General features: G+C 40.0%; 1 long non-coding RNA gene across 1 annotated transcript; it reads right to left on the bottom strand.

Moving 5' to 3' along the window:
* Nucleotides 1–2,918: 2,918 nt before the first annotated feature.
* On the bottom strand, nucleotides 2,919–5,071 carry LOC127642577 (uncharacterized). The gene is made up of 3 exons (XR_007970374.1): nucleotides 4,996–5,071; nucleotides 3,315–3,544; nucleotides 2,919–3,133 (listed from the first exon to the last, which is right to left on the bottom strand). It is a non-coding gene; the product is annotated as an uncharacterized LOC127642577 (long non-coding RNA).
* Between the last annotated feature and the right edge of the window lie 8,305 nt (nucleotides 5,072–13,376).

Here is a 13,376-nt window from a genome sequence, read left to right as displayed (position 1 = left end):
AGGGCAGTCGGAGAGAACGAGCGCTGACCCCGCAGCCCTCTCGGGGGTCACGTGCATTTATCAGACCCAAAACCCATCCAGGACGGGCCTCGGTCCACCCCGGCCGCTTTGGTAACTCTAGATAACCTCGGGCCGATCGCTGATATCCAGACTATGTTGATATGGTCCTCAGCACCACTGATAAAATTTCAAAGAAACTAGGAGAGAGCTATGGGACTACCCTAAATGAAACTGGAGGAAAATAAAGCCATGTAACTCCTGAATACCACAGCTAGGAATAATGGAATGGGACTCCGGTGGCCGTTACAATGATTATGACTATGGTGAAGTTATCCAACTGCTAGACCGCGGTTTTAAAGTCTACATCAAAACTATGGTGTGCAGTCCAGAGACGATCACCAAAAGGATGTATGAGAGCTTCTGGAGGCAGTTCCAGCACTCTGAGAAAGTCCATGTGAATTTGCTTCTGATGGACGCTCGCATGCAGGCAGAACTGCTCTACGCTTTGAGAGCGATCGTGGTCGAAGGCGTGGCATTGCAACGGTAAGTCCAACAGACCCCAAATTCAACTCGCTTCATGATATGAAGTGCTGTTCTTCACAAATTGTTTTTTTTTTTTTTTTTTTACTGTTGTTGATGTTGCTATTGTGGGACATTTCAATAAAGCTAAAAACAAAAAATTATATACACACATATATGCTGACCCCGCGGCCCTCTCGGGGGTCGCGTGCATTTATCAGACCCAAAACCCATCCGGGACGGGCCTCGGTCCACCCCGGCCGCTTTGGTAACTCTAGATAACCTCGGGCCGATCGCGCGCCCTCCGCGGCGGCGACGACTCATTCTAATGTAGTGACTCTGCCCACGAGTCCCCACAGTTGGGTTCAGTGGGAACAACCATTCACACCTCTGATCACTCATGCCCAACCGAGAGAGTGACAAGGGATGCTGCAACAAAAAATAAATAATAAATATTAAAAAAACACTACAGTGGCAATTGACTTTCTGGTGGTGGTTTACAAAGACTGGATATCAACGTCCGAGTCAATCTTATTTCATTTTAGTTTGTTTTAAGTGTGAGGGTCCATGAAGTTTTTATGCTTTATTTTATAAAGTAGGTGAAAATAAGGTTGTGGAGATACACTAATAAAATCAGTATTCTATGTGGAAAGCATGAAGACGGACACATGCTGTCTGCATGCTCTCTGTTTGTGTACTGTTTGCGGTACTCCCATGACCCGCAGAAACTTAAAGGAATTGACGGAAGGGCACCACCAGGAGTGGAGCCTGCGGCTTAATTTGACTCAACACGGGAAACCTCACCCGGCCCGGACACGGAAAGGATTGACAGATTGATAGCTCTTTCTCGATTCTGTGGGTGGTGCCCACAGTTTGGTTCAGTGGGAACAACCATTCTGCTGAACTATGTGCAACAGTTCACCTACTGCTGGCACGACGACATCATGCAAGCAATTATAAATGATAAAAAAAAAATAAAAAGGGGCGAACGATTAAATTATTTCCTTCAAAAGACGAAGGTGAGCAGGAGGTACAGCACCCTCACCACGTGCTCCAGCTCACACTTCTGATCACATACAGCAATGAGCACTTCACACCTGTGAACCCCCCTCCACATCTGCAGACAGACGTGGACACCAAAACAGGAATCCCAAGACCTCAACATCCTTCAAACATATCCCCCTACTACCCCGTGACCTGGCACTCTAGGCCAGATCCCGTTATCAGTAGTTGCATGGGAAGGATGAGCAGGCGGCCAATCCTGACCATTATGACCAAGGAGACCCATCCTGACCATTATCACTTTGGAGACATAGGATGGGAAGTGTTGAGAGGTGCGGGTTTGTGCCTGCCCAGGCCAAGACAGAAAAACCGAGGACAATGCTGTCCACATACCAGACTGACAGTTCACCTACGGCTGGGCACGATGACATAATGCAAGCAATTATAAATAGATAGCGGCCAGCCCCCGAAGGATGCGGCAGAGGGCTACGGTGATTCTGTCGCCACTGAAAACGCACACGTCCGGCTTCTCCAAACCACAGAAGTCGTCCTCCTCTTTCAAGCCAAAAGTCTCCAAGTCGTTCAAAACAGTGGGGCTGGCAAAAGCCAACGAGAGAGAGTGAGGGCAGTTCTCAATCTACGCAGCTCAAAGCGTAGAGCAGTTCTGCCTGCATGCGCGCGTCCATTAGAAGTAAATTCACATGGACTTTCTCAGAGTGCTGGAACCATAGTTTTGATGTAGACTTTAAAACCGCGGTCTAGTTGCTATTGTGGGACATTTCAATAAAGCTAACAACAAAAATTATATATATATATATATATATATATATATATATATACACACACACACACACACACACACATACACAGGATGCCCAACCGAGAGAGTGACGAGGACTGCTGCAATAAATAATAAATATTTTTAAAAAAAACACTACATTAGCAATTGACTTTCTGGTGGTGGTTTACAATGACTCGGACGTTGATATCACCTAGGAGACATAGGATGGGCAGGACACCTAGATTTACAAGCTGAACTTGATCTCATTCTGACTGATGATGCGGAGCGGCTTCTATTGAATTCTCGTAGTATGTCATACTTGTCGCCTCTTGGCTCATCAGACCTAGGAGGCCCATCCTGACCATTATCACCTTGGAGACATAGGATGGGCAGGTAGGTGTGTGTGTGTATATATATATATATATATATATATATATATATATATATATTTTTTTTTTTTAGGGGATATGAGTTTCTTTGGTTTTGGTCTAAAAATAAAATGGTTAACACGTTGTAATAATCTGTTGTAATAACGTTAGTTTTACTAAAAAGTTTGAACATAAAGTGCAACAAAAAGGTCATTCCACCAATGTGGTATGATGAAGCCAAAAGTCAGTGAGATTTAGTTTATCGATGGTTACCCCTTACATTTCAGACCGTTTTGGAAGGCGATACTGTAGTTGCACCCAGCTGCACAGTCATGTGTTCAACAGCAGGGTTAAAACGAACAGTTCGGTCTTGGCTGGGTTAAGTTGCAGGCGGTGTTCCTTCATCCAGGCCGAGATGTCTGCCAGGAAGGCAAAGATGAGCAGTCACTGTGGTTCCGTTGGGCTGTAAAGACAAGTAGAGCTGCGTGTCATCAGTGTAGCAAAACCATGTGCCTGAATAATGGGTCCCAGTGATGTGTATATAGAGAAGAGAAGTGGCCCAAGCACTGAACCCTGAGGTACCCCACTAAGTAGCTGATATGATTTGGATGCCTCACCCCTCCAGGCTACCTTGAAGGACCTACCTGAGAGATATTAATTAAACCAGTCAAGCACAGTTCCTGTGATGCCCAGCGAAGAGAGGGTGGAGAGTAGGATCTGATGATTGACTGTCTCAAAGGCTGCAGAAAGGTCCAACAGAATCCGGACGGATGATCTGGATTCAGCTTTCTCCTGTCTTAGCGACAGACAGCAGGGAAGTTTCGGTGAAGTGTCCACTTTTCAAGCCTGACTGATTGTCATCCAGCAGCTTGTTCTGTGAGAGATAGGCAGAGATCTGATTGAAAACTGCCCTTTCAAGTGTTTTTCCCATGAATGGGATGAGAGAGATTGGTTAGTAGTGTTCTACTTGTGTGGGGTTAAGTGTGGGTTTCTTCAGCAGTGGGGTTACTCGAGCCAGTTTAAATGTAGTGGGAGAAGTGCCTGTAAGTAGAGATTTGTTAATTATGTGTGTGAGTGCAGGTAGGATGGACGGAGAGATGGCCTGGAGAAGGTGAGAATGAATGGGGTCAAGGGAACAGGTGGTGGGGTGGTTGGAGAAGAGGAGTGTAGAGACCTCAATAGAGACAGAGGAGTTGCATACAGGAGATGGGTGTGGTGCTGAGAATGTATCGCCGATGGTTGTAACTAGGGCTGCCCCCGACCAAAGATTTTCAGTCATCGCACGTTTGTGATATTAATTTAATTACTTATAAAAACACATGTTGGGGGCATCAGAAAATGGTTTGAGTTCCAGGGCTGAGAAAGAATGTTGAATGCAATGTTGACACAAGTTACCTAAAAAAACTTCCCTGTTCATTTTTAAAAGCAATAACCTAAATGCACCGAGCCAGTAAAAGTGGTTTCACCACCTAAACGATATGATGAACTTTCTCTGTAATGTAGAACCGTGTTAGCAATATAACTTATAACGTAAAGAGAGCTCTCTTTATAATAAACGAAGCAGACTGCATGCAATTCATTTTTAGTGTAGATGTGGTGTCTTGAAAAGCAAAGTATTTAATATAAACACTGAATCCATTGCCCCTTGTGCCCTTCACTGAAGCCAATGACTCAAAAGAAGATTCAAAATCATTGGGAAGGCCATGTAAAAAAGGCATTCATTTTCAAAGGTAAATGTATTACCTTAATGCAGATTTGTCTTTTGAAGAGCTTTTACTGTGAAATCAAATGCAACAGCTGTTTAATCTTGATTGTCAACATCTATCTGATTTGCATACTGTGTTAAGTTTGTGTAATTCTTATGTGAAAATGCACTCATACCTTTCTTTCATTATATATAAGGGTTTGCCAAGACAACCGTATGGAAAAGACTGTGGTATATTTATGTTGATGGTATTTATTAATACTCTGTTTTTGCCTTATTCTGACATGTTTTTCATTTATAGTCCGCATTGTACATGGTGCTGGATGCCCCATTTGACTACACAATTGTGAGTATTAGGAATGCTTGCTGTACCTTTGAGATGATTTCGTGAGAATGCCTGTCTGATGCCCTGAGGAAGCAATCAGCAACCCAGCCAGAATCCTGAAGTGGTCATCTAATGACTGCCTCGTTCGGGTCTTCTTGATGGCCTCTGTAATAGAATAATGGTCAATACCACAAAAAATCTGTTTGCTGGTTAATTGTTTGGTAATGAGTAGAATTAGAAGCTCAATCGAATGCATGACTTAGCCGAGTTCTTTGGATGAAGCTGTAATACTTACTCAGGGCTTCGTACAGGCATTTCTCCGCCATCTCAATAAATTGGAAGTACAGCTCCACATCCATCAAGCTGTCTGACATTTGAAAACATACAAATATTATAATAGCAAAAAAAAAAAAACATCAATAAAATGTACCATCCAGAGATAGCAACAAATTAAAAGCATAAAATGTTAGAGAAAATAATTAATAAATCTTTGCCTCGGTTGTGATAATATCATTTCTTAAAAATGAAATAAATGTTTTTGGGAGAAAACATTTTTCACTTGAAGATGATGTTTCTGAACTTGACACGTGTGTTTTAAAATTAATTTTTACAATATTTCCAATTTGTATCAGACGGATAGAACAGACAGACAGATAGAAAAGACAGACAGACGGATAGAAAAGACAGACAGACGGATAGAAAGGACAGACGAACGGATAGAAAAGACAGACAGACGGACGGATAGAAATGACAGACAGACGGACGGATAGATAGAAAAGACAGACGGATAGATAGAAAAGACAGACGGATAGATAGAACAGACAGACAGACGGATAGAAAAGACAGACAGATAGATAGAAAAGACAGACAGACAGATAGATGGAAAAGAAAGACAGACAGATAGATGGAAAAGACAGACGGATAGAAAAGACAGACACAGCAGACAGACAGAAAAACAAGGAACAAGATTTCTCAATAGTATTGCTGGCTAACATTATTTAATACATTTAATTCTAACAACATCCAGCAAATGTGTGCATTCAAAATAAATTGGTAATATTATTTTTTTCAAAACTATCTAAACTTTTTAATGCCTGTAGGAATAACAATTAATGGTTTTTAATGCCATTTAAGGCCTTCATTTTCGCAAAATCCATTTAATGACTTTTAATGCTTTTTAATGCCCCGCGGAAACCGTGAACAACATATTACTATAGCGCAACCCACAAAGATATAACTTTCTACAAACAGTTTCTCTCGTTTTTAGAGAATTATTTATTGCTAAAGTGTAGCATAATTTATTTGCGGTGTACTGAAGTCGCGTTTGTTCTTGGTTGCCCACGTAGCTAGCTAGCTTACAGGACTTTTCACCAAACCCTTCTCTATGTAACAGTACTACTTTTGAATTCGTTTAAGCGACTCGACAGTTCAAGCGAGATGACAAATGCAACTTCAGTACACCGCAAATAAATTATGCTACACTAAAACTATATAGATAAACAGACAGACAGATAAACAGATAGATAGATAGATAAACAGACAGACAGATAAACAGATAGATAGATAGATAAACAGATAAATAGACAGATAGATAAACAGATAGATGGATAGATAGATAGATAGATAGATAGATAGATAGATAGATAGATAGATAGATAGATAGATAGATAGATAGATAGATAGACAGACAGACAGATAGATAAACAGACAGATAGATAGACGGACAGATATATAGACGGACAGATATATAGACGGACAGATATATAGACGGACAGATAGATAAACAGATAGATAGACAGACAGACAGATAGACAGATAGATAGACAGACAGACAGACAGACGATAAACAGATAGATCTTTTTAAGATTTTGAAAATACGTGGGTTCGGGAATACTTTTATTGAATGGATTAAATTACTAGATAGACACATCCAGTAGTGGTGGTACAAACAAATGGATTAATTTCAGATTATTTTATTCTGAATAGGGGCACCCGGCAGAGTTGCCCTCTTTCCCCATTATTGTTCTGTTTTGCCCTGGAACCATTAGCAGCCGCGATAAGAAGGGGATGTGTGGCGCATAAGCTTCTGCTTTATGCAGTTGATATTTTATTATTTGTCTCTGACCCCATTAGATCTTAAACAGGAAGTTCTTGGCCCCATGTCACCATTGTGTTTAATTCAGAAATGTACTTAAATGTTGACTCGAGCTTATGGCAGAACCCCAAATTATATATTAATAAATTCCCTTTCTGCTGGTCAGCGTGGATCGTATATGAGAAAATAGTGTTAAACCATAGAACTGCATTTTAGAAAATCAAGAATGCATTTTTCTGAATCTGGAGTATTATAATGCTGTCCAATTTAAATTAGTATAAACTTTCATTTGAATAAGATAAAAAAAAAATTCAGCTATATCCACACGAATAAATATGTATAAAATATGTGTTTGTTCGGTAGTAATCTTAAAGATCTTACCATTTTTCGCCTTCACGTCTGCCAGATGATCCAATCCCAAATCAGCAATAAGTTTGTCCAACATTTTCAAAACAAGATTAACTGAAAATACAAAGAAATAATAATTTCAGCAGGCACGGTAAACTGCCTCAGAATACGTCCATATCTGTTATTGATTGCCGTTGTATCAAAATCCGCCGTTTCAGTGAGCGTCTACGCGACGTCTCCCTTTTACAATAATATTTACAGGTGTGTACCTTATATACACCAGTCATTTTGCAATATGCGTAGGTTTTTAATTGCACATATAATACAGGGATAATTATAGTCCAGTTTTAAGGGCAAAATGAGTCAAAATCCACAAAAGGAGGAAGATCCTTTTCATATTTGGCTCATAAACTATGGAATCGTCTCCCTAACACTGTTCGGGACTCAGACACACTCAGTTTAAGTCTAGACTAAAGACTCATCTATTTAGCCAGGCATACACCTCATTTATCCTCCAAACCACAATTAGGCTGCTTTAGCTTAGTCTGCCGGAACCAGAAACAATGCGCATTTCGGGGCGTTTGGAGTCGATTGGTACAGAATTGAGTCAAGAAATTTCAGGGGCCCAAGGCTCATGCCTTAACATTTTTTTTTTTTTAGATAGTGAGAACATATTGAGAATTGCACTGTGCAAAAAAAGGGCCCACGGTGCAGCCGGAGGGGGAGACAGCCTGTCAGTGGTGCTGAAAGGAAAGACATCCCACCTGCCATATAAACCAATGTAATTTTCGTACTTTGTTTTTCCAGACAGATAGATAGATGCACAGATAGATAGATACATAGATAGACGGACAGACAGACAGATAGACGGACAGACAGACAGACAGATGGACAGACAGACAGATAGATGGACAGATAGATAGATAGATAGATAGATAGATAGATAGATAGATAGATAGATAGATAGATAGATAGATAGATAGATAGATAGATAGATAGATAGATAGATGCACAGATAGATAGATAGATGCACAGATAGATAGATAGATGCACAGATAGATAGATGGACAGACAGACGGACAGATGGATAGATGGACAGATAGATAGATAGAAAAATGGACAGACAGGTAGATGGACAGACAGACAGACAGATGGATAGATGCACAGATAGATAGATGCACAGATAGATAGATAGATGGACAGATAGATAGATGCACAGATAGATAGATAGATGGACAGATAGATAGATGCACAGTTAGATAGATAGATGCACAGATAGATAGATAGATACACAGATAGATAGATAGATAGATAGATAGATAGATAGATAGATAGATAGATAGATAGATAGATAGATAGATAGATAGATAGATAGATAGATAGATAGATAGATAGATAGATACACAGATAGATAGATAGATGCACAGATAGATAGATGCACAGACAGACGGACAGACGGACAGACAGATAGATGGACAGATAGATAGATAGATGCACAGATAGATGCACAGATAGATAGATGGACAGACAGACAGACAGACAGATAGATAGATGCACAGATAGATAGATAGAAAAATGGACAGACAGGTAGATGGACAGACAGACAGACAGATGGATAGATGGACAGATAGATAGATGGACAGATAGATAGATGCACAGATAGATAGATAGATAGATAGATAGATAGATAGATAGATAGATAGATAGATAGATAGATAGATAGATAGATAGATAGATAGATAGATAGATAGATAGATAGATAGATGGACAGATAGATAGATACACAGATAGATAGATGGACAGACAGACAGATGAACAGGTAGATAGATAGATGCACAGATAGATAGATAGATAGATAGATAGATAGATAGATAGATAGATAGATAGATAGATGCACAGATAGATAGATAGATGCACAGATACACAGATAGACAGATAGATAGATAGATAGATAGATACACAGATAGATAGATAGATACACAGATAGATAGATAGATGCACAGATAGATAGATAGATACACAGATAGACAGATAGATAGATAGATAGATAGATAGATAGATAGATAGATAGATACACAGATAGATAGATAGATACACAGATAGATAGATAGATGCACAGATAGATAGATGCACAGACAGACGGACAGACGGACAGACAGATAGATGGACAGATAGATAGATAGATGCACAGATAGATAGATAGATGCACAGATAGATAGATGGACAGACAGACAGACAGATAGATAGATGCACAGATAGATAGATAGAAAAATGGACAGACAGGTAGATGGACAGACAGACAGACAGATGGATAGATGGACAGATAGATGGACAGATAGATAGATGCACAGATAGATAGATAGAAAAATGGACAGACAGGTAGATGGACAGACAGACAGACAGATGGATAGATGGACAGATAGATAGATGCACAGATAGATAGATGCACAGATAGATAGATGCACAGATAGATAGATAGATGCACAGATAGATAGATGGACAGACAGACAGACAGACAGACAGATAGACAGATAGATAGATGCACAGATAGATAGATAGATGCACAGATAGATAGATAGATGCACAGACAGACAGATGGACAGACAGACAGATAGATAGATGCACAGATAGATAGATAGAAAAATGGACAGACAGGTAGATGGACAGACAGACAGACAGACAGATAGATGGACAGATAGATAGATAGACAGATAGATGCACAGATAGATAGATAGATGCACAGATAGATAGATAGATGCACAGATAGATAGATAGATACACAGATAGATAGATAGATAGATAGATAGATAGATAGATAGATAGATAGATAGATAGATAGATAGATAGATAGATAGATAGATAGATAGATAGATAGATAGATAGATACACAGATAGATAGATACACAGATAGATAGATAGATGCACAGATAGATAGATGCACAGACAGACAGATGGACAGACAGACAGATAGATAGATGCACAGATAGAGAGATAGAAAAATGGACAGACAGGTAGATGGACAGACAGACAGATAGACGGACAGACAGACAGACAGACAGACAGATAGATGCACAGATAGATAGATAGATAGATAGATGCACAGATAGATAGATAGATAGATAGATAGATAGATAGATAGATAGATAGATAGATAGATGCACAGATAGATAGATAGATAGATGCACAGATAGATAGATGGACAGACAGATGGACAGACAGACAGACAGATGGATAGATGGACAGATAGATAGATGGACAGATAGATAGATAGAAAAATGGACAGACAGGTAGATGGACAGACAGACAGACAGACAGATAGATAGATGGACAGATATATAGATGCACAGATAGATAGATAGATGGACAGACAGACAGACAGATGGACAGACAGATAGATAGATGCACAGATAGATAGATAGATGCACAGATAGATAGATAGATGCACAGATAGATAGATGGACAGACAGACAGACAGATGGACAGACAGACAGACAGATGCACAGATAGATAGATAGATGCACAGATAGATAGATAGATGCACAGATAGATAGATGGACAGACAGACAGACAGATGGACAGACAGACAGACAGACAGATGGACAGACAGACAGACAGATAGATGCACAGATAGATAGATAGAAAAATGGACAGACAGGTAGATGGACAGACAGACAGACGGATAGATGCACAGATAGATAGATGGACAGATAGATAGATGCACAGATAGATAGATGGACAGATAGATAGACGGACAGATAGATAGATGGACAGATAGATAGATGCACAGATAGATAGATGCACAGATAGATAGATAGATGCACAGATAGATAGATAGATAGATGGACAGATAGATAGATGCAGACAGACAGATGGACAGACAGACAGACGGACAGACAGACAGACAGATGGACAGACAGACAGACAGATAGATAGATGCACAGATAGATAGATAGAAAAATGGACAGACAGGTAGATGGACAGACAGACAGACAGATAGATGGACAGATAGATAGATGGACAGATAGATAGATGGACAGACTATTGAGAATTGCACTGTGTAAAAGTGATAAAAAGTGTATTCTTTAACACAAATTCACAGGCAGTATAATTTTTTTCACTTTTCTCAAATCTTCATGATATTCACAACATGAATAGGGGAAGTCAAGACAAGCAGGTTTCAAGTTTCTAAGTTTTCCCAACTCTGCGATATGGAGATCCTACCTATAATGTATACAATAAAAATAGATATATTGAAATACAGATAGGCAGATAGACAGACAGTTATGTTCATTCCCAAATATAAAATAACAGAGAAATGACTCTCTGCTCATTGTAAAAGACATTTCAAGAATGTAACATTTTCAGAAAAAATGCACGACTTACCCTTTATTTTCTACAATTTCCCCGCTCCGGTTTGCTGACACATCACCCTTAAATCTGTGGACCAATTGGTGCATTGATACATTGTTAGAACCGTCCTGGAAGACGCTGTTAAAATGATTTTTTTGTTGTTGCAATAACACCCCGAGATCCGCCTATTTGAATTTACATACCCCAGCGCTCGTGTAACACCTGTCATCCTTGTTTACTCTGGCAAACAATTACAAGTCTTTCTCTCGAACCAGTATATTGTCTCCATGGTCAGGCTTGTCTCCATGGACAGGCTTGTCTCATTCTCCCCATGCAACTACTTTTGTACATATAGGGGTCTGAATTGTTGTTCCCACTGAACCAAACTGTGGGGACATGTAGGGGTCTCTCCGACTGCCCTCCACACGCATGAGATGACTGCAAAGAGAAACACCTTCATTGTTTTGAAGTGGAGGTTGCTCAGCAATAACATCACAAATATTTCAATCAAATGAGTCTGGAAGTTACTGCTCATACCTAGATTGATGGCCACCTTCTGATGTTTGTGATCCCCTTTTTGTTCATTGTTATTGCAGCAAACGATACACTTTATAAAAAACATAACCGCAAAACATATAAAAAAAACAAGGAACAAGACTTCTCAATAGTATTGCTGGCTAACATTATTTAATACATTTAATTCTAACAACATCCAGCAAATGTGTGCATAAAATAATAGTATGTGAAGGCTACATTCAAAATAAATTGGTAATATTATTTTTTTCAAAACTATCTAAAATTTTTAATGCCTGTAGGAATAACAATGAATGGTTTTTAATGCTATTTAAGGCCTTCATTTTCGCAAAATCCATTTAATGACTTTTAATGCTTTTTAATGATAACTTTCTACAAACAGTTTCTCTCGTTTTTAGAGAATTATTTATTGCTAAAGTGTAGCATAATTTATTTGCGGTGTACTGAAGTCGCGTTTGTTCTTGGTTGCCCACGTGGCTAGCTAGCTTACAGGACTTTTCACCAAACTCTTCTCAATGTAACAGTACTACTTTTGAATTCGTTTAAGCGACTCAACAGTTCAAAACAAACAGCACAAGTCTAGAAATAAATACCACTCTACAACAAAGTAAAAAATAAATAAACACACTTACAAGCAACTGCGGGCTCATGTAGATAGATCGTCTTGTTTAAGATAGTCACGTGGGCACCCGAGACTAGGGGTCACGCGAGATGACAAACGTATCGGTTACCTAACGTAACCTCGGTTCTCTCTAGATGAGGGAACGAGTATTGCGTAAGCTAGCTTACGCTACGGGAAAGATTCATCTTTTCTGAGATATTGAAGCCAAAAAATTATCCTTAATTTTTGTATCCATTGTCAACGCAGTGCGGCAGCTGCAGACCTTGAGCGGGCTAGCTAGCGAGCTCATAGGTTGCTCTGCGGCAACTGCTGCAGCCTATAGACGAGCTTGGGCAAACTCGCATCCAGTGAGAGGCGTCCGCGCGCTCACTGCAACAAAGCCCGCCAAAATGGGCGTGACTAGAGTGCATATAAGCGTAGTTCGTAGGCTGGAACCCTGGTTTTCATTGACTGAAGCGAAAGTCGCCGTGGCGCTGAAGCACGGCCGGCTACGCAATACTCGTTCCCTCATCTAGAGAGAACCGAGGTTACGTTAGGTAACCGACACGTTCTCTTCACGAGAGGTTCTCTCGTATATGCGTAAGCTAGCTTACGCTACGGAACCCATTGTCAACGCCGTGCGCGCCAATCATCCACTGTATGAGCCCCAGGGAATTAAGGGGGACCCGGGGAGCCCTTATGAGTGGGGAAATAATATTTGGCCGGCAAGAATGCGGGTCACTGATTG

The sequence above is a fragment of the Xyrauchen texanus genome, unplaced genomic scaffold (assembly GCF_025860055.1).
Source record: "Xyrauchen texanus isolate HMW12.3.18 unplaced genomic scaffold, RBS_HiC_50CHRs HiC_scaffold_706, whole genome shotgun sequence".
Lineage (NCBI taxonomy): Eukaryota > Metazoa > Chordata > Actinopteri > Cypriniformes > Catostomidae > Xyrauchen > Xyrauchen texanus.
This window is presented reverse-complemented; position numbering and strand designations above follow the sequence as displayed.